The sequence below is a fragment of the Bactrocera latifrons genome, unplaced genomic scaffold (genome assembly GCF_001853355.1).
Source record: "Bactrocera latifrons isolate USDA-ARS-PBARC rearing strain unplaced genomic scaffold, ASM185335v1 scaffold_16, whole genome shotgun sequence".
NCBI classification, from domain to species: Eukaryota; Metazoa; Arthropoda; class Insecta; order Diptera; family Tephritidae; genus Bactrocera; species Bactrocera latifrons.
This window is the reverse complement of record NW_017535074.1, coordinates 127275-133484: the sequence shown is the minus strand read 5'-3', so window position 1 is coordinate 133484 and position 6210 is coordinate 127275. Positions and strand designations below refer to the sequence as shown.

The window sequence follows — 6210 nt, the reverse complement described above, 5'->3', positions numbered from 1 at the left end:
GTTACTTCGAAATTTGGCAATTCCCGGTAAGAAGTTTCTTGTGTTTGCTCTATTTCTGGAAGTGTACTTTTGTTTGTGTGAAAAAAAGTGAAAAACTTAAAAAATGGGACGGAAATCAAGTGAACTGACAAATGAAATGAGAAATTTAATTATAAATTTAAATAAAGATGGCAAATCTCTTCGAGAAATCGGAAAAATCACGAAACGGAGCTGCTCCACTATTCAATCCATTATTAAAATATATAAAGCGGAAGAATCAATAAAAAGGTCAGAAATCAAAACAGATGCATTTTAAATAGGCGCCAACAATCTTTTATTCTACGAGAGATAAGAAAAGATGTGACTATTAGTGCGGTGAAGCTTTCTGCTCTTTTGAATTCAAACTTTGGTATAAGTTTGACAGCACAAACTGTACGAAATTACATWAAAAAAATCGGATTTCGGAGCAGAGTCGCACGAAGAAAACYATTTATCAGTGCAATAAATCGAAGAAAGCGTATAATTTTTGCAAAAACATATAAAAATAAGGAGTATCGTTTCTGGAAAAGGGTGATTTTCAGTGATGAATCAAAATTCAACTTGAAGATGTCCGATGGAAGAATAAAAATATGGAGAGAGGCAAATACTAGCTTGCATAAACAAAACCTTATGCCCACATTTAAACACGGCGTATCATCGGTGATGGTTTGGGGATGTTTTAGTGCTTCGGGAGTAGGGAATTTGCACTTTATTGATGGGATAATGAATGCTAAGAAGTACATAGACATACTAAAAGGAAATCTACACCAAAGTGCTGAAAAATTGGGTTTGGGAAGTCGCTTCATTTTCCAGCAGGGTAATGACCCCAAACATACGGCATTATATACAAGACTTTGGATACTGTATAACTGTCCAAAATACCTGAAAACGCCACCTCAGAGCCCTGACATAAACCCAATAGAGAACTTATGGTCTATCTTGAAAAACTCATTAAAAAATTATAGCATTAGAAATCTTCAGGACCTTAAACGAGCTTTACGAAAAGAATGGGAAAAAATATGTCCAAAACTCACCAAAAAATTGGTGAAATCGATGTCTCGACGCTTACATTCTGTTTTAAAACAAAAAGGGTATCCAACGAAATATTAATTTTTACGTAACATTAATTTATTTTGTTCTTTAAATAGTGTACGAATATGAACTTTGCTTTATAGAAAATGTTAAGTTTGCTTAAAAATGTGAAATTCTTTCAGAAATATTAATTTATTTAATAAAATGCAATATATATACGTTTATACTTAAAATAACATACAACTTTTTTTATACTTAATTGCCTATATTTTTTTATGTGCTAAATTGCTGTAAATTACGTGGTGTACGAATATGGATTTTGCATACTGTATATCGCTTGCACCTTTTATGGTTCATTTGCTTTGGACTTCAAAGTAATTATATTTAGTTTTTTTGTACTCGCACCTAAAACTGAATTTAGTTGGGAATTTTTTGAATAAAATCGTATATTAATTGCATTGCAACGCAACAATGGAATTAATTACTCAATTGTATGCATAACTGTATATAATATACATATAAAATATTTTTGTCTACAAAGGTGAGTAAATCAATCCTTAGTGAATGGGCGTATGAATTTCGTTAGTTTTACAGTTTCTGTCCAATAGATTTTTGTTCAAATCTAGTAAAATAATATAAAACCTTCAAAAAAAAACACCTTCCCATACCGGGAATCGAACCCGGGCCTTCTGGGTGAAAGCCAGATATCCTAGCCACTAGACCATATGGGATAGTTGGCAACACCACATTAACATACTTACTTCTGTAAAAGATATGTTGTTTTACATTGTTGCCTGTTTTCAATGCTTTCAGCCTTAAAACTGTAAAATATGACGAAAGCTCTGTTAGATTCTCATTTACTAAAATGAATAGGGAGAACACTTCTAAACCAACTACAAACAAGTTTCTTTTAAACTTTAGATAGAATACTGGTACTCTAACTCTGGTAAAATTTAATATATTTCATATTTAATATATATATATATAACTTTTTTTTTTATTTTAAACGGAGTATAATTTAAAAAAAAACATATCTTCCCATACCGGGAATCGAACCCGGGCCTTCTGGGTGAAAGCCAGATATCCTAGCCACTAGACCATATGGGACAGTTGGCAACGCTATCTTTAACTACTTTTTTATGCAATATCTATTCTGAAATTTATTGTGAAATACTCTTAAAACAATAATCTAAAAATCAATACAACATTTTTCAACAAGTTCCACAATTTACATGCTCAACAAAAATAATAATTTTTTTTTTTCATTCTAAATATATATTTTATTATATTTCTATATTTCTTGTATTAACATATGTATGTATGTATATTCCAAGAATACTCTTAAAATAGCTACATATGTATATACTAAAACTACTGTTATTGCTTAAATTAAATTAATTTTAAATTTAAATTGAACTAATGAAAACTGTTTTTTATTATTTCAAATTTTGCATTTTTTTTTAATTGTTTGATGAAAATTTTGCATATAAATGAAGCCTGTTATTCTAGTTTTGAAAACGGACAGAACTTCAAATATTATTGTACTATTCAAGAGGGTAAACATTTTAACAAAAAAAAAGTATTTCCCATACCGGGAATCGAACCCGGGCCTTCTGGGTGAAAGCCAGATATCCTAGCCACTAGACCATATGGGAGGCACAACACATCGTGCACAACTGCGCTCTTGACCTGCTCGGCGCGTACAGTTGAGGGTTCGTTGTGTGCTTTGAGTGACGTGCTTGAGTATGAAAAACAACAATAAGCAGCACGCGATGCCACATGACATTCATATTATAGGTATGGTAGGTCCATAAGTATGCTTCATTATGTATAGTTTTACGAATTTTATTGGATGCAAAAAAAAAGTGTTTACATATCCACTGATATCTATTTTTATTGAACACCTATATTTCGATAAAGAAGTGAAGCAAATATGTAACGAAAATAAAGTAAATAAAAAAATAATAAGAAATTGCTTAAAGAAACTTACAAATGTCTTGAAATTATTTACAAGCGTATAGTACTTAACAATAAAATTTTTCTATTACTGTTTATTTCATGCATCATTTCATCATTTAGAATGTTTCTAGCTATGCTAATAATGAGTCTATCTTCAAATTTTAATAGTAAATTGAATTAATTTTGAACTGTTCAACGAAGAAGTTAATTATATTATATTTTAAAAATATTCCGTTATTAAGTTGATAGTTTGAATCACTAAATTTGAGTTACTGAGTTCAAAATATTGAGATGATGTGGGATGGAAATGGTATTATAAAAATACTCAAATCGGATATATGTATATTGAGTTCAAGTTGATCTTTTCTTTTGTAAATTTGCACAGAAGAACATAATGTAAAATACCGCCAAAACTCAGAATCGTTGATTCGATCGAGGGAAGAAGTTGTCAATTTTTTTCGGAGACGAAAATGGAAACGATGACCGCTGCTACGTCTCAGATAGTCCATCCGTTGAGTCCAATTTTCGATGACTCGAGGATTTTGACTGGCAAATGCCACGCATGATGTTTACTCCAATGTCTGACCGATACCTTTACCGATTCGCCAGCTACACCAAACTGTTGTTTTTCATGGATGAAATGGTAAGTATTTCTTCGTCCCAAATGCGGCAGTTTTGCTTGTTTACATACCCATTGAGCCAGAAATGAACTTCATCGCTGTATTTTTGAGATGTAATCATAGTTCCTCAAGTTCGTATGAAATTATGAAATGTTTAATAGATATAATATACAAAGCTCTTGAAAACCTAACGGAAAAATCGAAACATCTCGCTTTTACCTCGTTTAGATAGGTCTCTGGATTGGTGAGGTATGGAAAACTCGCTCAATTCTTACTGCAGCACAAGAGCTCCCATTCTTAACGACTTCTAGATTCGGTTATAAAAACAATTCTAAGCATTTTTTTTTCGAATATTCGAAAAATTTCGAAAAAACAATCCTCTTCTAAGCGGCTAAATGCTAATTCCAAAACAATTAGCGCTAACATTGCCATTTATGCGGATTAGCGTCATTAAATCGGATATTAGCCGTTAATTGGCAAATCATTGTCGCGCTTTTGTCGCTCCAGAATATCGGCTCCGGCTAATTGTAATTGCGAAAACCATTTAAGAGATGCAAAAACTCAAATGATTGGCCTGCCCTTTTGAGAACAGACGAGTGGCGGCAATTGGCCGTTTGCTGCATTCTATGTAAATACACACACACGTACACATGCACACGGATATCTGTCCAAAAGTGCGCACGCTGGGCAATTTAAATGGATTTTTGTGTAGCAACAAGTGACTTCAAACGAAGGTGTGGCCAAAATTGTAAGTTTACACTTGCAAAGCACGTACACATGCACTTACATTTTTATGTTTTTTATGTATGTTTGAGAGCATGTTGGCCATGATATAAAGTTTCGGTGCACCGAGGTGTCGTTTAATTATTGCAAAGGCATTAATTACTGCGGCCAGAAATATTTATTATTTATACAACAAAAAAAAAAAAGTTTAATCAATAATGTTGCTTAATTAATGCATTTTACGCAATAAAAGCAAAATATTCTTGGAAACCGCATATGGTATATGTAGTGCGTACATATGTATATTTTGAATTTATACGGGAGTCAATGTTGATATACATATGTGCATATGAACAAAGATTTATATTTATAATTTTTCAATATTTCTAGCAAAATTTACTTTTAATAAAATAAATATGAAAATAAAAAAACATGAGCTGCAACTTCTTAAACAGCTCTTGAAAAATATATATTTTCGATGAATAAATTCTCATATTCATCGAAAATAAATATTAAAAAAAAAAACAACAACAAAAGAAGACAATTAAGAAAGCCGTAAGTTCGGAGGTATACAACCGGCCGTGAGTTTGAAACTCCATATAATTCTTATCAAAGCTAGCAGTGCTTTATATGCATGTAAGCAGATGTTCAGAACAATCTGGGAGCTCTCTTCCTCTCTCATGCACTGGTGCTACACAGCTATTATATATAAGACCAATTCAGCTCTACGGTATAGTGTACAGGCGCACGGAAATCTACCTACGACTTAATGATCCGACTTTTAAACTGGAAAAGAAGATTCAAAGCATAGAAAAAGATGGCACAACAGTCTAAACATCCATACTGATGGCTCGAAAATGGAAGATGGAGTTGGTGCGTGAATATAGTGTCGAGAGTTAGGCATAAGACAACCTTTTAAGTTGCTGGACCATTTCAGTATATTTTAAGCTAAGGACAGAATTATGGTAACGAAAATCAAAACCTGATGAAACGAGCTAAAAGAGACTGTAGCAACATGATCGGAATACTAACTGGTCACTGTCTGGTGGCGATACACGCCCGCAAAATGGGGGTGACAGATCAAGAAGGCTGCAGGGAATGTTTAGAGCAGGGACTATACTAAGAAGTGAAAACAATCGGATGGATTTTAAATTGTTGTCTGGGAGTACCAAACACTTCAACATTACGATGTATTGGATAAGGACATTTTCACTATGTATTTTACCAATTCAATAAGTTTTGGATTCTAAAAGTATGCTTTAAAGACCAATATTAGGAAAATTACTAAACAAGTGGCAACGCCTTTTTAACTTTCATATATTTTTCACATAGCGAAATTTTTCAATATTTTAAACTAAACATTTCCAAACACGTGGCAACGCGTTCCAAATATTTTTGTAACTTGTTTAATAAAATTTTATTTACATAGAGAAAAAAAATTTAATTAAAATTTGTAAATAAGTGGCAACACTTTCGAAGTATATTTTAAACTTTTTTGATTTCGTTCTATTTATATACAGCAATTTTTAAATTTAATTAATTTTTTTTTTATTAAAATTCATAAATATGTGGCAACGCTTTTTAAATATATTTGTAACTTTTCTAATAAAATATTTTTAAGTTAGTCATTATTGCTAAATTTAAATTATTTGAATTAAATTTTCCAAACAGGTGGCAACACTTTCGAAATATATTTTTTCATTTTTGAAAAAAATTGTTCATTAATAGAATTTTTAAAATTTCAAATTAAAATATTAAAACAAGTGGCGACGCTTTCGAAATATATTATTAAATTTTTGAAAAAATGTAAATGTACAATTTATAAACAGAAACAAAAAATGAAATTAAAATTTGTAAG

General features: G+C 31.4%; 3 non-coding genes across 3 annotated transcripts; all 3 read right to left on the bottom strand.

Annotated features, from left to right (window-relative positions):
• Window positions 1–1709: 1709 nt before the first annotated feature.
• On the bottom strand, window positions 1710–1781 carry Trnae-uuc. Its single transcript has one exon. It is a non-coding gene; the product is annotated as a tRNA-Glu (tRNA).
• A 304-nt stretch (window positions 1782–2085) lies between these two features.
• Window positions 2086–2157, bottom strand: Trnae-uuc. The gene has a single exon. It is a non-coding gene; the product is annotated as a tRNA-Glu (tRNA).
• Window positions 2158–2633: 476 nt separating this feature from the next.
• Trnae-uuc lies at window positions 2634–2705 on the bottom strand. The gene has a single exon. It is a non-coding gene; the product is annotated as a tRNA-Glu (tRNA).
• Between the last annotated feature and the right edge of the window lie 3505 nt (window positions 2706–6210).